This window comes from Phaseolus vulgaris, chromosome 8, assembly GCF_000499845.2.
Source record: "Phaseolus vulgaris cultivar G19833 chromosome 8, P. vulgaris v2.0, whole genome shotgun sequence".
NCBI lineage: Eukaryota > Viridiplantae > Streptophyta > Magnoliopsida > Fabales > Fabaceae > Phaseolus > Phaseolus vulgaris.
Window position 1 is genome coordinate 59422636 of NC_023752.2, and position 17565 is coordinate 59440200.

Genomic DNA, 17565 nt, shown 5'->3' on the forward strand with positions numbered 1-17565 from the left:
ATTTTCTTAAGAGTTTGAATCCCAACTAGACATATTTATGTGGTAATTCTCATTCTCATAAAGTACACATTAAACTCATATACTTACCTATGTCGAAATTTGTTTTAGAGGTGGATTCTTCTCTTCTCTCTTACTTTTCTTCAACCAATATCAAACTACTCAGCTTTCAACACAATTGTCTTTCTATCATCTCAAAACTCAAACGCTTTCTTCCGGTAATACTTTATTCTTCCGGTAATGCTTTATTCCACAAAAATATTTAAACTTAATATTTCTCCGAATAATGGATTATTAATATATCAAAAGTTTATATAAACCATGAAATTAAAATATTGTTCTCATTACATATAAGTAGAAAATATGTATGTCAAAGTTTTATGAGTTACCTAATTTTAACCTTCAAATCAAATAAGATTACATAGAAGTTTTGACCTAACTCTTTTTTCTAAAAAACAAATATACACTACAAGAAAATCATTAAATAGAAACCAATTTTAGAGACAAAAAAATAATTAGTTGTTATATTGACTAAATTAGAGACCATTTTAGAGACTAAAAAAAATCCTGGTTTCTAAATTAGTTTATATTATTGCTAAATAGTTTGTAAATTTATATTTAATTAGCAACCAAGGTTTTAAATACCAATTATTTAGATTCTAAATTTCGTAGCAAAAACCTTGGTTGCTAATTAGATACCAATTTAGAAACTATTTAACAATATTGGAAACTAATTTAGAAACCAAAATTTTTTTTAGTCTCTAAAATGGTCTCTAATTTAGTCAATATAGCAACTAAATATTTTTTGTTTCTAAAATTGATTTCTATTTAATGATTTTCTTGTAGTGATATATGTAAAGAGAACATAATAACACTTTTTACAACGACATATTAGGTCGGTTAAATGAGAACCGGTATAAATAAAAATGCGGTGGCATATTTGTAAATATTTGGCACATATTACACCGGTTGGACTATCCAACCAGTGTAATATGTCCTGCTCAGAGCAAAAAAAAAGGTTTTTAAAAATTTTATCTTTAGGATTACACATAACATCGATTGGATAGAGTAACCGATGTTACATGTCATTTCCAGATTAAAAAATAAAATAATTTTTTTTAAAAATGATATATAACATTGGTTCCTCTATACAATCGATGTTATATGTCATTCTCAGAGTTTAAAAAAATTGAAAAATTTAACTTTAGGCACTACATATAACACTTATTGGATACATAAATCAATGTTATATGTAATCTTCAGATTACAAAAAAGTTTTTAAAGTTTTAAAAATTACATATAACACCAGTTGGACTATGCAATCGGTGTTATATGTCATTTCAGAGTAAAAAAAAATTAAGTTAATAAAAAGATATATTACAACGATTATTACTCATAAACGGTGTAATATATTTTTACCTAATTTTCTTGGCTTGCACCCTCACTCTCCATTCATGCTATTCTAAGTTTTCTTTCTTAAGAGTTTATTTTGCTTTTGCGAAAGCTGCTGCCACCACCGCTGCCTCCACTGCTCCCTCCGCTGCTTCTCTCTTATTTCGTTCTCTTCGTCTTGAGAGCATTCATACCGAACGAGATTCATCTATTCGCGCTTCTCTGCTATTTCGTTGTCACTCTTGTTGTTGCTCTTGCCTCCATTGCTGCCACAACTCCGTTCACGTTCACGCTACAGGTTAGTTTTTTATTTTGAAATATTTTAATTTTAATTATTATTTGGTTTACAATTATTTATATAGATAATTAGTTTTATAATATTGTATTTGGAATATAATGTATTATGTTTTAAATTGGGTAATTGTTTTAGACGAAACGATGTGGTCTAAAACGATGACTTTACCTCATAGCCACCGTTTTAGAGTCATTTAATTTCGAAAATGCCACTACGTTTTGAATGACAACTTTTGGCCATAAATGCGTTGCGAATGTATTGTCGTAAATGGGTCTTTTTGCACTAGTGATCTATTTTAAACTTTATATTAATTTTCAACACTTGAAAGAGACTAAGTATGAAAAAAAAATTAATACTTTAAAACTAAATTGATTATTTATTTTCCTTTTTATATATATATATATATATATATATATATAACTTAAACTAAAGGAATAATAGAAAATCGTTAAGACGACTAAGCCTAATAAATGGTCTCTAGTAGCAGTCTTTTGCTGCCTCCCTCCATCAGGCGGTTTAACTCGTCTGACAGAGCTCTCCATCAAATGGTCTACTAAACATGATTTATAATCAATCTTCATAGTATGCAATGAAATTAACAAAGTAAGTGCGACTTTTAGATTTTGAATGGATGAGATAAATTCACTTAAAGTGAGAGTGTGATCATCCATGATGGTGAGAACATAACGATGATCATGTATGAAACCTTTTAGCAGAGATCACATATGTCCTTATACAGTAAAATAAAGGAGTGAGATTAATGTGAATGACGAAAAGCATATGATAATTTATTAATTTTGTCTAACATAGTAGCAAGTATTGCATGTAAACTCTTTATTGTTGTAAGAAAGGATAACAAGATTGCGTGAGTTGTAAACATTTAAGGGATTGATCATAAGAAAGTGTCACAAATCTATGTGAAAGATATTAGATTTAGGATGTATAACATTAAAATGAATTGAATGATGATTTATTGTGGATGTGTTTAATATGGTAAAGTTCATCCTTTACATCAATTGCACCAGTGCTTACTCGAGTCTTTTTATCCTATAATGTACATGAAGTGGAGAAGAAAATTAGTTTTCAGTGGATATACTACAAGAAAATAATTAAATAGAAATCAATTTTTAAATACCAAAATAATTAGTTGCAATAGTAATTAAATTAGAGATATTTTATAAACTAAAAAAAATTGGTTTCTAAATTAGTTTCTATTATAGTTAAATAGTTTCTAAATTGATATCTAATTAGCTACCAAAGTTTTAACTACCAATTATTTAGTTTCTAAATTTTGTAGCAAAAACCTTGGTTGCTAATTGGATACCAATTTAGAAACCATTTAATAATAATAGAAATTAATTTAGAAACCAAAAATTTATTTAGTCCCTAAAATGATTTCTAATTTAGTCACTATAGCAATTAATTATTTTTTGTCTCTAAAATTGATTTCTATTTCATAATTTTCTTGTAGTGGTAATGAAAACAAGTTTTGAAATAGAAACTAGGTTGAATGCGAAGGAGGGAATCCTTGCCAATTTGTGCAATACTCAAATAAGTAGCACAAACTAATTGACCATATAACAATTTAACTAGAATAGGAACAATTTGGTGATGAGAGTCGAAGTTGAGAAGGAAAACAAGACATGAACAAATTGTGTTTCATTTAACATACATTTATGGTGTCCAACCCTAATGCAATGAGTGCACATTTATCTATGTTCATTGCAAGTGTGTTGTTCCCTTCTTCATAGTTTGAAGGACAATCATATTTTCTATGACATACATTACTCTATATTACTAGTTCATCTGCATAAGTTACAAATAGGGGCTCAATATTGATATGAATCATAAAGTTATTACCCAACAATTTTCATAAAGATAATTTAGAGAAAAAAAGTTTAAAGAAAGAATGAGTTTTAAAAAATGAATAAATAGTTAAAAATTTAATTTATATTTTTAAACATAAGTTAAATTTTAACATTTATTATTTTAAAAATTATCCCTTCTAGAGTACTTACAAGACCTGCCATGAACATATAGAATATACTTATGGCTTTTAATATTTCATTTAATGTTATATTATAAGAATTATATCACATTTAAGTTTATTCTTTAAAATAATTTCATACTATGATACAAAAAAAAAAACACCTGTTCGTTAATTAAAATCTATTAAAACTTTTTTCATCTAAAAATTTTCATTTATTTTTTTTCTCAAAAGTATTAACTAAATCATTATTATTGAAAATACTATCTATATTTTCAAGAAAAATAAAAATTAGTAATTTGTTAGGGGTATAAAAAAACATTAAGTTTTAAATCTAAATTAATTTTTGTTTTAATTATTAGCATCAATATTCTATAGACTTTAATTTCAAATTATTATTTTTATGATAACTTGAAAACAATCTTTAATAATTATATTATTATCTTCAAGTCATATCGCATTACTTTTATATTAATTTAATTTTTGAAAGAATATAATGAAGTTATTTTAATTAATATAATTACATAATTATATATAAAAAATAGTTGCCTTGTATATTTGAAAGATACAAATTTTATATTTTTTAAAATAAAGAGAAATAGTTATAAAGAAATATAAAAATAATAAATGTGTCATTATATACATATTTTCGTGTATGTTTTACTTAAATAGCTAAAATACACAAGATAATTTTTCCAATCATTTCGTATCTTTCATATGTAAACTATTATTTAGAAATTAAGGCACCTGTTAATCAATTTAAAAATTAATTTATACTTTTTCATAAATAATTAGTGTATTGTAGAATTATCATACATACAACACAAAGAGAGTTCTTGTGCACATCGTTAATACTAGTTTTTTCTTAGATTAAACAATTTGTTTTTCTCTCTATTTGTAATATAACAACATCTATTGAAGGCATGTATGACACCTTTTTCATTTACTATTTTATTTTAATTGTATGATCTCTGTCTAGAATACATGATATAATATCATTTTGTAGCTAATTAAAGAGTGACGAATTTCATTAATGTTTAGGAAACTTTATCAATTCAAATGGAGGACTTCTTTTTTTCTATCGCAACAAAGATGGTAGAATATGCAATATTTCCAATTTTAAATAATCTGCAATACATATGTTGTTTCCACAACTTTGCTTCGGATCTTCCAAATGCCAAAGAACAATTGGAATTGACTCGAGAGAGTGTGAATCATCGAATTAGAATAGCAACTAATAAGAGTGAAAAAGTTGAACCAGTTGTTGAGAAGTGGCTAAAAGATGTTGAAAAAGTCTTAAATGAAGTACAACTGTTGGAAGAAAGAATATTGAATGTAAACAAGAGCTATTTCAGAAGGCAATGTCAATATTCTCTTGCAAAAGAAATAGCAAGAAAAACAACTAAAATGATTCAGCTCCATCGTGATAGCAAGTTTGAACCGTTTTCCATTATTACTGAACTTCCAGGCATGAAGTATTATTCCAATGATTTGACTATGTTCAAATCTACAAAAGCAGCGTACAACAAGCTTCTAGAAGCATTAAAGAATAAAAGTGTTTCCATGATTGGGTTAGTTGGATTAGGAGGCTCAGGGAAAACTACTTTGGCAAAAGAAGTGGGTAAAAAGGCTGAAGGGATGAAACTCTTTGAGAAGGTTGTCATGGCAACAGTGTCTCAACCTCTAAATATCAAAAGGATTCGAGATGAGATTATTGATCTATTGAGCTTGGAGTTAAAGGAAGAATCAGATATAGGTAGAGCACAGAGACTATCAGAGAGATTAAGAAAAGGTACAACTCTTTTAATATTGGATGATGTATGGGAAAAACTAAACTTTGAAGCTTTAGGTATTCCATTTGATGAAAGCTGCAAGACTTGTTGCGTACTCCTAACAACTCGAAATAGGGAAATATGCAATTTTATGCAATGCCAAAGTATAATTGAACTTGATCTCTTAACTAGCGATGAAGCATGGATTTTGTTCAGAAAATATGCAAATATAACTGATATCTCCTCAGAAGCTTTGAAAGAAGGTGTGGCAAGAAAAATTATTAATGAATGTAAGGGATTGCCCATTGCAATTGTGACGGTCGCAAGCACGTTAAAGGGGAAAACTATTGAAGATTTTGAGTTAGCCTTATCAAGGCTAGAAAATTCCAAGCCACTAGATATTCCAAAAGGCTTAATAAGTCCTTATGTTTGTCTTGAATTAAGTTACAATAATTTGACAAACCAATTGGCTCAATCTTTATTGTTGTTGTGTTCTATGTTTCCAGAGGATTATGAAATACATTTGGAAGATTTATTTCGATTTGGAAAAGGATTTTGCAAAGTTGGGTCGTTTGGAGAAATGGAGAATGCAAGGAGAGAGATGCATGAAGCCATTGGCATTCTTAAGAGTTGTTTTTTGTTAATGCAAGCCGGAACAAAAGAAAATGTAAAAATGCATGATTTGGTTCGTGATGTAGCCTTGTGGATTGCCGCTAAAAGTGGTCAAGCAATTTTCACACGTACTGGAGTGGGTCTGGAAGTGTTGACAAATGATGAAATCATGAAAGATACGAAAGCATTAGCCTTATGGAATATAAGAACATATGGTTCTCTTAATTATAAAATAAATTGTACAACACTTGAAATTCTCATTCTTTGTTATAGTGGTGGCATGAATGTACCAGATGTGTGTTCTGAAAGCTTGGAAAAACTTAAAACCTTAATCATAAATCTATCGTGGAGAGGATCTAGACTTCTTTTGCCAGAGTCACTGAAGTCGTTAAAAAATCTTCGAACACTGTGCTTGAGAAATCATGATTTAGGTGACATATCTTTTGTGGAAAGACTGCAAGCACTTGAGATTCTTGACTTGCATGGCTCTTCTTTTGAAGAATTTCCTGCTGGGATTGTAAAATTAAAGAAGTTGAAGCTTCTAGACTTGTTCGAATGTCGACTTAAGAAAAATATAGTTGATGAAGTTTATGAAGTTGTATTTGTACTTGGTCAATTACAAAAAGGACTTTTCACATGATATATCTTTCTCCAAATTACAGAGGTATGCTATAATAAACTGTCATTCTTCTAGGCGTTGGGACCCAACCCTGAAGAAATATGCACAGTCTAGAGGTTTATTAGTACATGATTTTGATGTTACTATTCAAAATTTTATATCATTACCAATCAAGGATCTCTTTATAAGAGCAGAGTTCCTTCATTTGAGCAACCTTGGGGGAGATTTTAAAAATATAATCCCATCCATGGATCCACAAGGCATGAATCACTTGATTACCCTAGAACTCGAATGGTGTGAAAAGATAGAATGTCTCATTGATAACACTATGAATACCAGCAACAGTGTATTCTCTAAACTTGTTTACCTAAGGTTGGAAAGTTTATGTAGCCTTGGAGAGGTTTTTTGTGATCCCTCATCGCGATGTTCCCTTGAAAATTTAGGAGAGCTCTTGATAAAAGATTGTGGAAAATTGAACAGCATCTCCTTTCCAAGGAAGTCTAAGTTATGCAATCTGAAGGATCTTTCAATATATAGTTGCCCTGTGCTAACTTCTCTCTTCGTGCCATCCGTTGTCCAATCTCTAGTGTTGTTAGAGAAACTAAGAATATCTGGATGCAGCGCATTGAGGCACATAATAGAAGAAGTGGAAGAAGGGAACGATGTTTTTTCAAGCACCCCAAGTCATTCATATTTGACGCTCCAAAAATTAAGGATTATTGAAATTGATGATTGCAAGAATTTGGAGTACATATTCTCTGAGAATTTAGCCGTACAGCTAGTGAGTTTGGAAAGTGTGGTCATTCTTTATTGCTTTGAATTGAAATATGTATTTGGAAGTGGAAAGGAACGTAATCATGCAGTTTACCAAAGTGAAAAGGAGACTATTATCATAAATTTTTCTAATTTGCATACTCTACTGTTGTTAGATTTACCAAATGTGATTGACATTTGGCCTCAATATTGTCATCCACAACTCCCAAATCTTAAGAACTTATATTGCTATAAATGTCCCAAATTGCTTGAGTCTTCCATAAGTAAGATGATGACTGCTTCAAATCTCCCGCAAGAAACAACTTCAAAGGTAATATATTATTTCAAAATCATGATATCTTTAACAAACATAACCACTTGAGCTTTTATACGAACATAGTTATTATTTATTATTTCATTAAGTTGATTAAAAATAATGAGCTTTAAATATGAATTAACATTGAGATGTTAAGGAATCAGTATACTTTGTCAACTGATGTTGTTTAAATGTATTAAGAATAACAATCATTACGCAGTAGTTTTTTATCATTACTTTATTCTGATAACTATCAAGATTACAGTTTATATTCTTAATGTCTTTGAGTAGAAAAATATATGTATAAATTAATCATAATTCTGTGAAATAGATAATCTTTTATCTAGTCTAATAAACAAGTATTTATCAATTTAATCAATTATATTTTAATGAATTGTATTCAAACCTATTGATTATGATTTTTTTTTATTAGTATTGTAATTTTTTATAGGTTTTTTTAAGAATGAGTTTTGATCTAGTTTTTTGTTTTTATTTTTTAATACATTTTAGGTATGCTTCCTCACATTAAGTTTATTGAAAAATAATATATATTATTTTCAAAGATGCAATACATGTAAATAAAAAAAAATGATATTGTAATTAGAAGTGATAGATATAAGATTTTGAAGTAGTGTGATATTTGAAGTACGTTAGATTGATGAATTAATGATTGAAATATATGCACTTAGTCCTTTATTTGGCAAAAATAATAAATTAAATCTGTAAAAAATTCCATGCTTTGTATTTATCTTTTCATTACTAAATGTGCAATTTTATTCATAATTTTTTTCAAAATCAAGTTTGTTGATTTGAATTAGCCATAACTTATGAATTGTTTTTTTTTTATCAGCAATAAATAAATAAAATTAAGAGGGATACTACAGGGGTATCCCAACCCGTATACATCAACCACTTAGTTACACTCCCCTTTATGACTAAGGGGAGACAACCGTTGTGTGGCAAAACCTGCTTAAAGAACTGTAAGCACAGAACAACAAACCAATTACAACATCATGACAGAGGACCTACACGGTTATGACAGCAGCCTAAATAAATGCTACACAAAAGCAGCAGTACATTATACACCTTGGCATCCAAACACCGCTACACCACCTTGACCTCACCTACACCCTTACCTACATCCACACCTATACTTCCTACCTTTCACCTTTATTCCATTACCCTTCACAAAAAGACCTCCACGCCTCACTTTATCAACTAATGTACTTGTCAACAAAGAGAGCACCAAAGAAAGACCAGCAAAGGACCACCAAACAACATAGAGTCTTCCACTTATAACTCCAGCTCTACGTAACCTCTCTAACCATCTCCAACCAGCAGCCACACAAGCCCTTATGTTCATAGCCATCCACTTCAAACCAGCCAAGAGCATGTTGTATCACTAGGTTAAACGCCACACTTTCACACTAATAGCAGGACCGTGTCTTGCACTCCCTGCACGACAGCATCGCTCTACTGCTTCAAACTGTTTTTGTACATCCTGCTAGAAGTCTCACTTCCAATCTGATTTTGTACACCCTACTAAAATCCATACTTCAGCTGCTGCCACACCTGGTGTGCGTGACACGACTCCAGCAGCAGCTGCCACCTCCACAACACTTTCATCGACCATAACTTAACATCTTCAACTAGAGCTGACTGGGTAAGCAGCTACTACCCGGGACTACACTGCAGCATTGTCCATCTTCTTTAACTGCTGGGGCGCCACAACCATACCAACAACTTGCTTTCCTTACCTAGATGCTTTCCATTTCCAACAAGCAACATGTTCCTGCATTCACCACAAAAAACCACCCCGAAACGGGTTACAGCACTACATATTCCCGCTGTCCAGACATACTCTGTCATACCCCAGGGAACTCAATCCTGCTCCATAACAGGGTCCTACCAAACCAAATACTTCACATGGGGAGCCTAACAGTCTAAGTTCTCCAAATCCAGCACCTCTGAACAGAACAAGAAAAAAAGAGTGCGTCCTCCTTCCAATTAGCAGCTTTTAATGCAGATTGTTGGATTAAGAACCCAATCAACAAAGGAATAAGAAAACGAATGCGCTTTATGCTTCATCCACAGCCAAGACTTGAGTTGAGCCCTCTGAAAAATTTCCTCTGCATCTACTACCCTTGCTGGAAGGTAATCAGGTTCCTTTGATCCCAGATACATCTAATGATGTTTGCCCATACCCCTTTCCAGATTTTATTTTGCTTGTTGCTAGCTTGAAACAAGTGGAAACTTTGGAAATGCAGCCTTAAATCATTATGCTGGACGAAGGAGATATCTACCCAACGCAAACATAGAGACCATACGCGTTGGGCATGATGACACTCCAAAAAGAGATGTTGACAAGTCTCCTCCTCTAACTGACACAAAGGGCACACCGTTGAGTTCAACATCACCCCTCTCCTACTCAAACTCGCTCTTGTAGGAAGTTTACCCAACAAAACCCTCCAGGTTGTCACTACCACGTTTGGGAACGCCTTCACCTTCCACAAGAGCTTATACACTTCACTTTGGTTGCCTCTATCATGCTTAGCTAAACACTCATAAGCAGAGTTCACCGAAAACAACCCCGGTACCTCCTTCCCCCACACTTGGATGTCCTGGACATTCTTTTTCAGAGTGACCCCATATAGGAGTGCAGTAAGATCCCTCTCCAGAGATGACTCCCACTCAAATCTATCTCTCCTCCACCTCATTCTCCATCTCCACTCCGATTCAATCCATTCTCCTAACTCGCCCACTGTTTGGCCTTGGTTTAGAGATAGTGAGTATAGACGCGGAAATAGGGATTTAAGGTCAACATTTCCTACCCACACTTCCTCCCAGAATTTGACTTTGTCACCACAGCCTATTACCCAGCCTAGCTCTTCTTGAAACCACCCTTTTCCTTCTCCCTCCTTACACATCTTGGAAAGGTCTCTCCACCACCAAGACTGGGACTTAACAGGTGTTTGACTACTATCAATTCCCAGATTGTACTTAGATTCCAACAACTTCTTCCACCTTCCTTTTTCTTCCGAAACACACCTCCATCTCCATTTAGCTAGGAGAGCTTGATTAAACAAGCGTATATCCTTACACCCCAACCCTCCCTCCTCTTTTGGTCTGCATACGTCCTTCCAACTAGCCCAAGCAATTGGCTTAGACAGTTTCCCTCAACCCCACAAGAATCTTATTTGAATGCTTATAATCCTTTTACACACCGAAACCGGTGCTCTGAACAAGGAGAGGTAGTACAATGGGACGGCAGTTAGAACAGAGTTAATTAGACAAATCCTCCCTGCCAAGGATAAGAACCTCCCCTTCCAAGCACTGAGCCTTGCTTTAAGCTTGTTTAGAACTGGTTCCCAGAACTGCTTCTTCCTTGGGTTCCCTCCCACCTCCAGTCCCAAGTACTTGAAGGGTACCTCCATCTGAATGCAGTTCAAAATCTTAGTGAAGCATACTATAACATTGCTTTGTACATTAATACCTGCTAGCCTTGATTTATGGAAGTTAATCTTCAGTCCTGAGGCTAGCTCAAAGCCCCTCAGAATGGTCTTCAAGGTTACCACATTGTCAATGGTATCTTCACAAAGAAAGAGAGTGTCGTCTGCAAACTGGAGAATACACATCTCCACCTCCTGCCTTCCAATCTTGAGGCCCGTCAACATATTAGCCTTCAAGGCTTGTCTTACTAGCCCTGCAAGGCCTTCTGCTACCACTATGAAAAGGAAAGGTGCTAGGGGGTCGCCCTGCCGCAACCCTCTAGATGGCTTAAACTCTTCCGTAGGGCTCCCGTTGACTAGCACAGACACAGTGGCTGATTCAAGGCATCCTCTAATCCAAGAGATCCATACTTTATGGAACCCCATCCTGTGTAACATATCGTAAAGGAAATCCCATCTGACCGAGTCGTACGCTTTCTCAAAGTCCACCTTTAAACAAATGCCGCTTCTCCCTTTCTTCCTAAGATCTTCTACCACTTCATTGGCCATGAGCACACTATCTAAGATCCCTCTGCCCTTCAGGAAAGCTGATTGGCTTTCATCTATTATTGTAGGCAACACCTTCTTCATTCTACCTGCCAGTACCTTTGTAATGATTTTATAAATGACACCTACCAGAGAGATTGGTCTATATTGCTCAAGCTTAGAGGGGTCCCTCACCTTCGGGATTAGCGCAATAAACGAAGCGTTACAGCCCTTCGGGATGTTCCCAGTCGCATGAAACAAAACCATTGCTTCCATTAACTCCTCTTTAAATAGGTCCCAGCTTTTCCTGATAAAGTTGAAATTGAATCCATCTGGACCAGGACTCTTAGAACCTTCGCATTGCCACACAGCGTCCTTAATCTCTTTCTCAATGAAACCAGCCACCAGCCCCTCATTATCCACCGTGGATAGGGTCTTAAACTCTACCTCATCCAACCTTACCCCTAAATCTTTCGTAGCATTGAACCTAGCTTCAAACAACTTCTTTGCCTCTAATCGAACAGTGCCTGGTTCCTCACACCACCGGTCCCCCACCTGAACGCCCTTCACTTCATTCCTTAGCCTTCTCCATCTCAAAGATGAATGAAAGAATCTAGTACACGCATCCCCACTCTTAAACCAACTTGCTCTAGCCTTTTGGCATAAAAGGGATTCAAGTTTTTTATCGTTTGCTACTAAGCGGCTAATCAGCTCCATTCTGGTTAACCTTTCGCTTTCCTCAAGGTCCCCATTACAATCTCTGTTGTCAAGATCCTCCAATTCCTGTAGGATCCTTCTCTTTGTGGTATGAAGGTTGCCAAACACCTCCCTGTTCCACACTTTCAGATCTGACTTGAGAAGTTTCATTTTCTCCTTCAGTTTTGCTATTTCGTTCCCCTGGACTGAGAAAGACTTCCATTTATCCTTAACCATGATCTTGAACCCCTTCTCCTGGAACCAAGCATCAATCGATCTAAAGGGTTTGGGTCCCCAGTCCTTCTCCACGGATTTAATCACTAGTGCGCAGTGATCAGAAACCTCCCTTCGAAGAACATACTGTTTGCACAAGGGCCACTTCTGCAACCATTCTTCCGTGACTAACGCTCTATCAATTCTGCTCTTAGCTGTTCCATCAGGTTTAAACCACGTGAACTTCTTACCAACCAAAGGCAGGTCAAACAAGGAATTGGATTCAATGAAATTGTTGAAGCCAGAAATCTCTCTTGACTGATCTCTCCTATCCATGATACCTTTCCTTTCACTTCTACTTCTCACAGCATTAAAGTCACCACAAAAGCACCAGACTGAATCTTGTGAAGCCAGTTTGACATTGGAGAGCTCCTCCCATAGGGTCTTCTTTGCATTCAATGCACAGGGGGAGTAAACATTGGCCACAACACACCTAGAAGACGATTTTAGATGTAGACCGATGACCACAATAAAACCTTTCCCCATCAGGTGATTTTCATAGCTAAAGACTTCTTTATGCCACAAAGACAACAAGCTCCCACTCCCCTCGTCTCCTTTATTGTGAATCCAACCTACTTTATTATCACCCCACCAAGAGAAGCACCTAGCATCCGAGATTTCCTTAGCTTTTATTTCTTGTACACACACAAAATCTGCCTCCTCCTTACCTATTAAATGCCTTATATACCTTGTTTTGGTACCTCCCCCCATACCTCTTATGTTTAGATTAACAATAATCATAAACAACCTCCCTTCTTCCCGTCCTCTATACTTCTCATAAACTTCAAATCTCTTTCCTCCATACAAGAGTACTCGTGAAGAACCTCCTGTTCGTCCTTACGACAGATTATCCTTACTTTCCTACTTATCCCCCACAACTTGGCCGATTCCACTGGCGATTCTGGACTGCACAGCCTTAGATTACAGTTATCAATATCTCCGTCCGAAAGCGAAACTGTTGGCATACATTGTCTGGAGTGAGAAGAAATGGCAACCTGCGGGTATTTGTTGCGTATTCGAACTGATCGCCTTGGATGCGATTTCGAGACTTCCAATTCAACAAGGCCTTTGATCTTGCGGCGTCGCTGGTAGGATTTTAGAAATCTTCCTGCTGGCCCAACATCTTCTCCTCCGCAAAGTGGCTGCTCAATACCAATTCCGTGAGTTTCGAGACCATTTACGTCGCCCTGTGGTTCGGATATGGTGTGACGAAACTGCTCCCCTTGTTGCTCCAGCACCTTCTTCATCGACCCACTCTCCAATTCCAAGAGTTTGATGTTGCAGGCTTCCATTACAGCACACATGGTGTTCCGCTGCTCCTGCAAAGAAATCATCTCCAAACCCCGTGGACACCCATGGCTTCCTTTGGGACGATTTCTCGCCTCACACTCGGACCCAGGACCCGCTACCGCTTGTCCAGGGCCTGACCCGAGATTGTCCACTCCCACATCCACCTTCACCACTTCTTCTTGGGCTTCCTTTCTAACTTGGCCCAAACCTAGCATATTCACGTTTTGGGTGCCCATACTTTCAATATTCACCACTAAACTAGCCAGCTCAGCATGTGCATTAATACTCAAGCGGGAAAATGCACAGGCCTGGACAGAGTCGTTGCCAAAATCAGGTTCCACATATATCTTCTGCCATTGACTTGCCTCCTTGGTGAAAGAATTTCCACCTTTTCCCTGACACCCACTATTCTCAGCAGAGAGCTCCCCAAAACGAGCATTTGATCGTTGCGCCTGACCTCCTTCTTCCGTTCCACCTCCGACCACCCTAACCTTCGCCTGACGCTCTTCTTTGGCCCTAAGGTCGCACTCCTCCTCGCCGTTTTTCACCGAGAAGGATGATTCTTCCACGTAGGTTTCAGTTGAAGAGATACTATCTGAAGAATCATAGTTGCAGTGTGAGCCTTTGCATTGGCCTGCCACGGCCACAGGGTGTTCCTCCTCGATAGAGATGCTTATAGATTGGTCATTTATCCTTATCTTCCTTGCCACCCTAATGTACCGATTATTCTCGATTCTAACTTTCAGACGAGCAAACTCAATGTTTTCCCACATCAGTGTGGCGTCGTCAATATCGATCAGAGTAGCTAAGTCTCCAACCACTCTAGCGAAGCACTCCCTGTTCCAAAGAGAAATTGGTAGGCCAAAGCACCTTACCCAAACAGCCCTATGGCTCACTGTGAATGCTTCAGACCATGGTTGGATGCTATCAAAGACACTATCAAACCAATCTCTGTTTAGCCTTATCAACTCCTCCATATTCTCCCCTCCTCTTGGCATTAGGAGAGCGAAGTTGTCCCCCATCTGTCTCACCCTGACCATACTCATACCTCCTCTAACAAATTCTTCACCCAACTGTTGATAGTCCATCTCCGCCTTGTAACGACCGACCACACTTTCCTCCATCCACGGCAAGGATTGTTTTTTCGTATTAAGAACTGGTCCCTTCCATTCCCACCGCTCATGTCCTCTAACGGCGTCCGCAAAAGATTTTTTCCCCCCCTTCTCCACCCAGACCTCCTTCCCTTTGTTTAGCATTCTGACCTCCGATTCCACTCGCTCCGTCACCCCGTTCATATGCCTTCCCTTAGCCAGAGAACTTTTGTTATTACCTTCCGCCCTAGGCGATTCCACTCGACTTCGATGATACTTCGGAAGATTCACAAAGAGCTTCCTACTACCAATATAAATTTGGTCAAGTTCCTTCTCCAAATTCCCCACATTCTTCACATCAAACAACCTCACAAACCCAAATCTTTTTCCCCACTTGTTAAGCCTTCTAGAAATAAAGACTTCTTTCACCCTTGCCCATCTTTGGAAGATTTTGAACATGTCCATCTCACCAAACCCATTGGGGAAATTTGAAAAGAAAAACGTTGTAGAGTTACTAGGTTGGAGAGATGGTTTCCGTCGAGATCTCTGGCCACCCTGCCTATCTGAAGGGTACACTTTGCTACTCCCCTCTACTCCCCGTACTCGCACTCTGCTGCTCCCCGCTCCCTCCATTTTTTGCAAATTAGGTTCTTACCGAGTGGTCTACTTATGAATTGTAAAATGTAAGATATTAAGAATGAATTATGTTGTGTATACAGGAGAATCAAATACTATGCTTCATTACCAACCCATTCAATCAATTGTTTCCACTCCAACTTGAAGTGCTTAGCTTGACTGATCTTAGAGTAAAAGGTCTGTTCCAAATCAAAATGGGAGAAGGGGGCAGTGGAGAACTTCTTCCTCTAAACTTGGATATAACTTATCTAAACTTGGAGAATCTACCTGAGCTAAACTTCATATGGAAGGGCCCCCCACAGGTTTTCTAAGCCTCCAAAAGCTTCACCATGTTAAAGTGATTGGATGTCCAAAATTGAAAATCATCTTCTCCACCATTGTTGTTACAAGTTTATCAATGTTGAGTGTTCTGGGTATACATGACTGTGATGAACTGGAACAAATATTTGATTTAGGTGATGCACCACAACTCCAAACCCTGGATTCTTCCCAACAACTCTGCTTCCCAAAACTCTATTCCATTATAGTTAAAAAGTGCAATAAGTTGAAATGTCTTTTTTACAATCTATCGGCTAGTCATTTTCCCAGTCTGAGTACTTTGGAAATAGAAGAGTGCTCTGAGTTACACAAGGCTTTTGGTTTTGAAAATGAAGTTGATGATGGTGGTGAAGAAGAGACGGCTAAAAAGGGAGAACAACTACTACTACAGGAACTGGCACATATAACACTCAAAAAATTGCCAAACTTCGAAGAGATTCACCACGGATTTAAGTTAAAAAAAAATGTTAACCATTACATAACGAAATGTCCTAAGTATTCTCCAAGTTTATATCTGCATACAGGTAAAATTCACATGTCCTTTTTCTAGACACAATTACATGTCTTTGGATTATGATTGTTTTAAGTAAAATATATTTATCAGATATGTAAATAGAAGACTACAGTGAAGTATGGGAAGTGTGGTATTGATTTAAAAAACAAAGTGTGGAATGGACAATGCAACAGTGCCTCAAGTTATCACCCAACTCATCTCCAACCGCTACAATAAATTGGTCAGATAACGTTTTTAAGTGTTGTATAAATATGCAAGCTTGATCATATTTGAAATTAATATAAGACATTTTTTCAAACGAAGAAAACCGTTTTTATGATGACAATTGTGACTCGTGTGAAATTGTTTATTTCATAGATGTAATTCTCCATCAAATTAATACACTTACTTTCATTTTTTTTTTTCCTATATGACTCATGATTTTCTAAATTTTAATGCAAAATGCAAAAACTTGTTTATAATAGTAAGACATGCTGAAAATTTTAGTTTTTTGGCTCTAGTTTACGAGGCAATTTTTTTAAGCCTAGAAAAGAAAAACTTTTGTATATTCTAACATCTGAAAAATTTCATTGGGTTAGTACATAATCCATTCTAAGTACATGTTTTTAGTATAACTCATGTTTGTTCTAGCTATCACTGTTGTTTTGCGATTTGATACCAATGCTAACTCACTGAAAAATTATAACATTTTTTAAATTAACCAATGCTAACTCACTGGCCCAGTATTCTCATGTCACTCATTATGGAATAATACTAAAACATTGATACCATATAATTATTTTGTAGGGACACAATTGTTGGAGGGAAGCAGAGTGTTGTGACGAGTTGTGGGTGTAGGGGTGATATTAAAATTTGTATATAAATAATCAATAACAGAAAGAAAGTTCTGTCGGTTAAATATTTATCTCTGTGAGTGTTTATTTTCTTGTTTTAGGATTCAAGAATTTGATAGGGAATAGGTGATATTGTAAGATGTCTAAGTTTTATGTCGTGTATCGTGTAATATGAAACACTCAGTGCTATATTTAAG

The 17565-nt window shown here is 35.9% G+C and overlaps 1 pseudogene; it reads left to right on the top strand.

Annotated features, from left to right (window-relative positions):
- Positions 1-16685, top strand: LOC137825756 (probable disease resistance protein At4g27220; annotated as a pseudogene).
- The last annotated feature ends 880 nt before the right edge of the window (positions 16686-17565 follow it).